This window comes from Camelus dromedarius, chromosome 12 (assembly GCF_036321535.1).
Source record: "Camelus dromedarius isolate mCamDro1 chromosome 12, mCamDro1.pat, whole genome shotgun sequence".
Taxonomy (NCBI): domain Eukaryota; kingdom Metazoa; phylum Chordata; class Mammalia; order Artiodactyla; family Camelidae; genus Camelus; species Camelus dromedarius.
The window spans coordinates 50,400,155-50,409,778 of NC_087447.1; positions in this window are offsets into that span (position 1 = coordinate 50,400,155).

Consider the following 9,624-nt stretch of genomic DNA (forward strand, 5'->3'; position numbering starts at 1 on the left):
CCAACCACCAGCAGCTTGGGAAGAGGCAAGGAACAGATTCTCCCTCACAGCCCTCAGAAGGAACCAACCCTGTCCACAGCTCCATCTTGGACTTCTAGCCTTCAGATCTGGGAGACAATGCATTTCTGTTATTTAAGCCACTCAGTTACAGGAGCCCCAGCAAACTGACCCACCTCCTTTTTACAGGTGAGCAAACCCAAGGTTATGAAGTGACTTTCCAGAGGTGGCCTGGGCACAGTGGACCTCGTTGACTGGTGCGTATTTCTCTGCCACCTCTTAAATGCTGATACCCAGTACCCTCCAATCTCAAGCCCTCAGCTCTTCAGAAGTGCATCCATCCACCCATCTTTGAGGCAGGCAATGTTCTAAACACAGGGGCCCAGCAGAGAAACAAACATACCAACAAACATACAAACAGACAAACAACAGACACAAGCCCCCTCTACCCCTGGCCATGGGAAAGAGACAGTAAACAAGGTAAATGAAATATAAGTTAATAGCATGTTGCACGGTCTAAAGGCCATGGGGAAAAATGAAGCAAGGGAGGGCATAGGAAGTATGGAGGTGGTGGGGTTTTGAACAGGTCCCTGGGAAAGTCTCGCCAGGAAGGTGACACACCTGGCACAATTGTACCCATTCAGACTGCAACACCTCGCCTTCCCCTGCCCAGAGATACATCCCAGATCCCGCCCACTTCATGCTCCCAATAGGGCATCTCCCCTGGGACTCATGCTGCCCACCCTGAACGCAGCTTCCCTACCATGTGCTCCACCGCCAGGTGCATATCCCAGAGAATTGCACCATCATCCACACTCAGCCATTCAAACCAGAAACCTGGAAGCCAGCTAAGTCTCCCCTCACCTCTGCCCCCATCATCCCATCTGACCCTTGGAGCTGGAGGTGCTCCCTCCACAAGTGCTGAAGTCAATGGCTCAGTACCCCCTCAGCTTGGGCAGAGCACCCCAGCTTAGGGAGGAGAGCGGTTTCTGGTAATGGTGGACCCAGCGCCATTCTAAGACCTGTATAGACGCTGTCCACCACCATTGGTAGCACCAGCTTCAGAGCCTACAGTCGGACGCTGAGCTCTGTAAATTTGCCTCCTCCTCTCCGCCCATCAGATACTACATCCCTCCCAGGGTAGCAGGGGCCTTCCATGACTTGCCCAGTGAGAACTAGCGGGAGGCTGTGACAGGCTCCCAGGACCAATGTCTTGTATCAATCAGGGAACCAAGTCCCTTCCCTTTCTGGGTCTCAGTCTCCCCATCAGTTTAATGGGTACAAATCCCTGCAGGGCTAACCTCTCAGGTTATCTTGGCTGAGCCAATGGATGTGAATGGCATTGCTCAAAACTGTGGAACACATGGACAGGCTGGGGTGAGGGGAGAATGGGGTGGGACACTGTGTGTGCTGATGTGGACAAGCCAGAAGGCAGTATCTGTGGCTCTGGAAGGAACAGAGTGATCTAGACTGACCCAGTCCTCACACGATGCTCTCTCCCACCTTTGTTTCCTCCGCTGTCCTCTCTCCCTCCTACTGTCTACTGCAGGAAGGCCATGATGCAGACAACCCTTGCCTCTGGGGGACGCACTCTGCAGCAGGCAGATCTCCTCCCCCATGTGAATAATCAGAGTGGATGGGATCAACTGATCTCTGGGATCCCAGAGTTTTTATGGACTTTCCAGGGATGCTGGAGGCTTAGTGGGATTTGGAAGGAACATGTTCCTCAGACTAGAACATTGGACCAAGCTTCCCTTTCTGAGGTCCAGGCCAGAGCAGCAGAGGTCCTGGGGGATAGGAGGAAAGGGCAGTCTCTGGCCAGATTCCACACTTGGAATCCATGTAAGGCTTGAAACAGGGTGGGTGTTCAGTAGACAGAGCTATGTATCTGAGGCTGAGGGGTGGTCAGTGGACTTTGGATCCTATGTGAGTCTCTCACCGAGTGCCTGCTGAATGGAGCTGCCCACCTAGTCCCCTATTTAGGTTGGATGGCACCCTCTGCTCTACTGCGTGTGCATGGGCATAGGAGAGTGGGAGAAGGAGAAAAGACACATCCGCAGTGGGCTCAGCCGGCACCACCCACAGCAGCCTTTGACAAGGCAAGATGGAGGAGAACAAGCCGTTGCTGCCCACCCAGCTCCTGTCCCGCACTTCCATGTGAAGGAGGGGTGGCTGAAGGGCTCTGCTTGGGTGTGCCTGTCCCTCACTTGGTGAGCCAGGAAGAAGATCGGTGAGTTCATTGATTCTGGATTGAAGGGTCTTCTTTTGCTCTTCTGTGCCCCTGGGATGGGGAGGGCTGCAACCTCCCCTTAGTTCTGGGAGGATGACTGAATTCCCATCCTGCTGTGGGAGCGTCTGTGAGTCACTTGACTTCATCTAGCTCACAGGGGTAATGGTATGAACCTCATGAGGTTGTTGAGAGGATTACATGGTGTATAACCAGCACTTAGATCCCTATTGTTAGCCCTGAGTCCCCAGCCTGACTGGCACCTGGCCCCATAGTTGGCCCGCTTCCCTCCTACCTGGAAAGCCAGCATCCTCAGATACCCCTGGGCTTTATAACTGTGCTCTCCACCTTAGTAGCCACTAGCCACAGGCATTCAGCATTTGAAATGGTGGCTTGTCTGAATCAAGATGTACTGTAAATATAAAATATGTACCGAATTTCAAAGATTTAATAAGAAAAGAGAATGTAACTATATCATTAAAGATGTCTAATTTTAATTTATTAATATTAATTACATGCTGAAATGATTACTAGTTTGGCTATATTAGGTTAAATAAAATATGTTATTAAAATTAAGTTCACTTGTTTCTTTTTACTTTCATATGAGAGAAATTTAATTACATGTATGGCTCACATTATACGTTATTGGGCGATGCTGCTCTAGACCTTGGAAAGGTCATTTCCAGGGCATCTTCCTGGTGGCTCCCAGGAAAAGCAGCCTTTGGAATTCTCACTGAACTCCACTCAGCCTCAGCCACTGGAGAATGTCTGCTTCCCAGACAGCCTCTGGGTTCCGGAACCCACTCGGGTGGCCTCGCTCATTCTCCCCAATTCCCCACACAACATGCAACCTCCCAGGCAGCTTAGACTCTGCCAAGAGACCCGTGTCCCCAGGACGAGTGTGACAGCAAAGCCTGTAGCCCCTTCCCCCAAACCCCCGCTGTCCAGCTGCTTAGAACCTCAGCGCTGTGTGGGAACTTCCCTATGTCACTTTCTCCCTCCCTGTGGCCCCCAGGGATGTGGCTTCCTTGTCCCAGGCCCTGAGTCAGCTCCAAGGAATCTCCTCTCCTCGCCAGAGGGTTCTGAGGGTGAGTGGCAGGCTGTGTGATGCTCAAGAATATGGACTTTGGAGTCAGATCTGGATGTGACTGGAGGTCCTGCAAGCCCCTTCTTCCCGACACCTCAGTTTTCTCATTTATGAAATGGGCACAATCATTGTACCTGCTTCTTGGTGTTGTTGGGGATTAAAGGACATTATCAATGTATGGCGCCCAGCATAGCACCAGGGTAGTGCTAGTTGTTCAAGGACAGGAAAGAATTAGGGATGTGGGTTTTGGCCATAGCCTCACTCAGCCAGCCTCAAAGGGGAGGCAGGTCCCAAGGGGGCAGGGCCATGGGGGGAAGGAGGCAGTACAGGAGTTCCCTGCAGACCTTGGGCTACAGGTAGCCTGACCTACAGCCCTGCTGACCCATTTTCAGATGAGATGACGGAGATTCATAGAGGTGAAGTGATTCACCCAAGTGTGGCACCAGGGGTTGTCACTGGGGCTGCCTGGCTCCAAAGCCCCCGCTCTTTCTCTCATGGTGCATCGTGAAGTCTAAGTGAGAGCCGTGTATGGGGGATGTGGACTCAAGATAGTTTGAGAAGAAATTTGAGCTAATATGGCCCCTTTCCCACTGGTGGTGTTGAGTATTTGAGATAACATGTCCACAACTGTCCTAAACTGGGTTCCCCAAAGCAGACCCTGAACGAAGGGCTTGGGTCTAGGTAGATTCTTCAGGAGGTGATGCCAGGAAACAGTGTAAGGGACAGAGAAATGAGTCAAGGAAGGGAGAGTGCCTGGGAAATTGCGTCTGATGAACAGGTCTCCGCTGTGGGCACCTGAGCTCTGTCCTGCTGGGCACCCTTTGAGCGGGTGTATACAACACACACCAGAATTTTCAAACAGGGAGCCAAAGGCTGGGGTGTTGGTCTAGCTTCCACCCCTCATGATTGAGGGGTGCCCCAGGAAAGTGGAATCTCTGGCACTTCCCTGTGCAGGCTGAACAAGGCCCCTTGGCACTGGAGGAAGCCCTCGGGTAGAGAAAGAGGAGAGGCTGATGCTGGGCTGATGTGGCAGGGAGTCCACGCAGCCAGCAGGAGGCGCAAGCCTGGAAATTCCCCTTGAGGAAAGCGTTAAAACTCTACAACAACGTTCATGACAGTTTAAAAAAAATACACACACACACACACACACACACACACACACGCAGAAAGAGAAGTAACCTAAATATCCAGCAAAAGGGGACTGGCTTAGTAAATTATGGTGCATTCGCAAGATAGAATATTCTGTAGCCAAAGATGAAGACTGTTGCAACACAGAAAAATATTTGAGAAACAATGTTACCTGAAAAATGGTGCATCGATCAGGGCTCCACCAGAGAAGCAGAAGCAGCAGGAGATACACATATGAGATTTCTTGGTAAGAATTGGCTTGGAAAGCTTGGGGGCTGGTTATGCAAGTTCAAAGGACTCAGAGTCTACGCATACAGTGGCTTTAAGCTGATTCCACTCCAGCCTGAGGCTAGATCCTTCCACAGTCCCTCCTCTTTCACCCCACCTCCCCTATCGGCAGATGTAAGGTGGCTGAGTGGGGGCCACTTTCTCTGCTGTTTTTCTGCCTTGGCCTCAGCATTCATCACCTCTGGGCTCAGCGCCTGACTGACACACAGCAGCCCCCTCCCCCTTACCTCCCGGGGCTGGGTGGGGAGGGCTGTGGTGGGCAACAGGGCCTGAACACATGGATCCCATCAGTGACTTCATTCTGACTGGCCATTGCTAGACTTTCCCTGGCCTAGCAAAGGTCTGGCTGAGGCTGCCCTCACTCCATGTGTGGGGTTTGTATAGCCTCCAGCCCCCTGGGTTGGACCAAAGCAAAGTAGAAAGTGAGTCACACTATGATGAGCTGTGTTACCTTGGGTGAGTCCCTGCCCTCCTGGGCTCTCTGGCCACCCCTAACTCTAACGTGAGAAATGTTTGATTATGCCAGTGTTAACCTCTGTGCATCTTGGGGTCAGTGTCCAGAGCTGAGCTGTCCAAAGCAGGGCTGTGTAGACATGAGGGCTGAGCCAAGTGGCAGGACGAGCCAGGGGCCAGCTTCTCTGGGGTAGGGGCATCAATGCCTGGAGTCTCATCTGCCCCTACTGGCCCCACACCTTATGCCTCAGTCCTGGGCTGAGCCCACCAGACCCAGAGACCCTGCAGGGTCCACCTCTGAGGCATCAGTGCCCAGCCCAGGGTTGGCTCAAAGGGGCTGCTCAGAGAAAAGAGAGAGAAAGCGAGGGAGAGAGGAGGGAGAAGGTAGGGGGTAAAGGAGAGGGACTAGCCGAAAGGATGAGTGAATGAGTGACCCAGTTGGTGGGAGGCGAGGCCTTGTGGTGAGCCATCCACTGCCCATGGAGCCCAGTTCTGCTGCCGGCTCAGAACACAGAGCTGGACAAGCAGGCCCAGCTCTTCCTATAGATGTAGAAACTGAGGTACAGGGAGGGGAGGGAGGATGCATGAGGTTGTATGGAGAACAGAGGCAGGGGCAGGACCCAGGCTCCTGGTCTGGGGCTCTTCCCACCTCCCAAGACTGCCCGCGGAAAAGTGGTTTCCTAGAGCCAAGTGGGAAGGTGACTTCAGTTGCAGGCCCTGAGGTGGGGGAGTGGGGGCTCCGAGGCCCCTGGACCCAAGAGGGAAGCAGAGGGAGGGCAACCTTGGGTGGGTTGTTCAGGGCAGGGACTAGGCTCTGGGAGGCCAGCGGGCAAGGCCAGGGCTGCCCTAGGACCTTGGGCCATGGGCGCCACCTGGACTTGGAGGCTCTGGCCGCTCAGAAATGGCCCTCTTGCCGCCAGTCTCGCCAGCTCTGCAGTCTCTGCCTTGTTCTTTTGCCCCTTGCTGCTCTCTCTCTCTCTCCTCCCCGCTCAACCCTCTTTTCTCCCTTTCAGTCTCTCCTTCCCCTCTGTTGGGTGTCTCCTTGGATTTGGGGCTCTCCTCTGTCTCTGCCCCTGTTTGAGGTCCGTCTCTCCATGCCTTTGTCTCCTCTCCTGCTCTCTGGCCTGTCACTCCATCTGACTCTGCCTCCTGCTGTCCCGGCCACCTCTGTCCCCATCTGCTTTAACTCACTCCATATCTTGCCCTGCTCTGTTTTGGTATCTCCCTCTGTCTCTCTCTGTCACCTCCTGTCTCTGATTTTCTGTCTCTGTATCATGCTCCCTCATTTCAAGCCACCAAAGGCCCCTCTGGCTGCTCTGGGAAGCGCTCCCTCCCCACCCCCCACCGGTCTTGCCCCCCTCTGGTAACGATTACCCTGGCTGGAATGGAATCCCCCGGTGCCCCAGAAAGACCCACAGGCATCACATGGGGACCAGATGGCAACAGATTCTTCAAGAAACTAACTACTTTGGGCAAACTCTCAGGGGCCCCAGGGGAGGCCATGCCAGCCAAAGAGCAAAGACCCATAGGCCTGCAGCTGCCAAACCGTACCGAGATCCTCTTGGGCTGTTCTGCCCACCAGGCCAGGAGGCATAGGGGGTGGTGCCAGGCACCCAAGGCACAGACACCGGAGCAGCCAAAGGCAGAGGAGCAGGGCCCAGCACAAGAAAGGGTGTATTTTACTGAATGTAAATTATGTGTTCGTTAAAAAGTGGACCAAAAAGGCAAATCAGGTCACATCACTCCTCTGCACAAACCTGTCCAGTGGCTCCCAGCTAACTCTTTTCAGTGGTCTGTAAGACCCAATGTCAGTATTTTTCAAACTGTGGGCCATGACCTTTCAGTAGGTTGGGAAGTCAATTTAAGGATTATGACCTGCATTATTTTCTTAGATGAAATAGAATAAAATAAAATGTATAAGAGTGCATACATATAGTAAACGTATGTTTCATGAAGTATTTACTTCAGTGTTATTTTGGGATATGTCTGTTTATATTGGATTGCAATAGAAAATTTATTTCTTACTGTGGATTATAATCAACAAAACAATAAAAGATTCCTCAGAGTAGTCTGCTCCCCAGCCCCATTATCTACTTACTTTATCTCTTCTCTCTCCCCCTTGCTCATTCTTCTGCAGCTTCACTGACTTTCCTGCACCGGTCCTGGCATACTCCTGCCTCAGGGCCTTTGCACTGGCTGTTCTGTTTAGAACATTCCTCCTCTAGATTTCCCACGGTTCCCTCTCTCACTTCTTCCAGATCTTGACTCAAGTGTCAACTTCCAGAGAGAGGCCTTCTCGACCAGGCTGCCGTCCCCTTGCCTCACTTTATTTTCCTCCATTGCACGTATTTCCACCCACTGGAATATTACATATTTATTAGTCTACTTCGTTCCACAAGAATGTCAGTTGGATGAGGACAGGGACTGTGTCTGTTTTACTCACTGTTATACACCCGTGCCTGGAACAGTGCTTGGGACACAGCGGACATTTACTGGATAAATTACCATTGAATAGTTACCGTCCTTGCTCTGATGGACATACAATCTGGTTTAGACGGCCTCTTACAGTTCTCTTTAAGTGGTGAAGCTCCCGGAAGCTGCCTTTATCCCCTCCTGAAAGGCAAGGGGGCATACCTGAAAATTCCTTGAGGCTCATTGATCCGGTGAAACCCAAGCATCCTCTGGAATCTTGATTGCCTCACCAGAATCCCAGCGGGAACTGGCTCCCATGCCAAGTTCCAGAGCGGCTCTGCTGGGATTTCCTATGGTCCTGCTGAGATCCTGGTGGTCTGTGCAGAACCCCTGGGCCCTGCTGAAGTAAACAACGTGGATATTCTGTGGTTGGGATGTTTCATTCCAGTTGACAAGACTTGTGGGCTGAGTGCTCAAGCTAAGACAAAGCAGAGAAACCTGAACCAGATGGATGAGGAGAGGGAAGCCTTCTCGTATGGGAGGCTGACTCCCCACTGCGCCCCATCCCACTGGCAGCAGCCAGAGAAGCCCCCTCAGGAGTCCACACCTGCCCCAGGGCTGACCGGCTTTGTGGGCAAGGGCGGGTGGGTGTGGAGGCCCACACCTCCAGTAGCTCAGGGGTCAGAGCAAGTTCTCCCTACCAGATTGATCTTACTCCCCTGGATGGTGCGTCGTAGGCTGAGAGGGCCCTAGAGATCGAGTCATAGAGCCTCAACGTCTCACAAGCAGAGAAACTGAGGGCCAGACAGGGGAGCAACCCCCTAAAATCACACAGCAAGCTGAGACTAGAACGTGCATCTTCCAACCATCAGTCAGGGGTTTTGAACCAGGCAGAAGTCACAGGGCAGGCAGGCCTGGGGGAGCAGGGGCGGAGAGCACTAAGGCAGAACCACTTCCCCTGAGCCCATCGGAGGGCATCGGAGGACCTCCACCACCATCAAATGCAGGTGGTATTTGAACTCTTAGTAGACTGACTGGATTTCAACTGACAAGGAAGATATTCCTGGGGGAGGGGACGGCGGGAGGCTGGGTTAAGACAGTTTCCGACATGGGGACCTATGAGGAACCTCATGGCTAGTGTCCAGGTTGGGTGTGCAGGGGTGAGGGGTGAGTGGTGGGTCTCAAGGCCTTGTCTTGGCCATCAGCACTTAGCCTTATGCCCAGTGGGAGAATTAGGGATCAAGGACTTAATGCTCGGAAGGGATCAGGGAACACAGGAGGGGGCGACCTGGAAGCCCCTCAGCCCCACCCTACCCTGGTTCTCAGTTCTCTCTTGGCCCTTGCTCCCCTCCCCGACCCAAGGCAGCACTGTCCCTACAGGTGGCCGCCTCTCCGTGCCAAGTGCTAGTGCTATTTTGGGATGCAGAACCTGCCAGTTGAGTGAGGCCTGGGCTCGGGGCCCCACCTCCCGCAGGGATGCTGAAGGTCTGGGAAGCAGGAGCAGGGCCTGGGAAAACAGGCCATCAAAGCTGCCTGGGCAATTCCCTCCGGCCGTGGAGAGGAGAGGGCTGCAGGGTCACAGCGGACAGCTAAATATAGGGACACTCGGAGGTGGAAGTGGTTCCTGCCGGCTGCAGGGGGCCATCCAGTTCCTTCTCCCAGGAGTGGGGAGGCGGCTCTCGGGAACAGGGTTTATGAGACAGCTCTGTGAGCCAGGCCCAGCCTGTGGTGGACTCGGGGGCTTGGAGGACCACAGTCTGGATCTCAGTTAGATCTTCATCTATGTGGGGGTTGTGGCATTGGTTATCCACCACCCCGCAGTCTTATTGGTTTATTCCAACCTTATCTAATGGGATCCTGATCTGGGCTAGGACTTGTGTTTGGACCTCAGGCTCAGAAGTCCCCGCTTAGGAACAGATACTTTCCTGGGGAGCTAAATTTATAAATGGCCAACAATCTGTGGGTAAATAGAATGAGGACTGACGCTAGAACATCATCATCTTCCCCACTAGAATGCGAGCTCCCAGAGGGA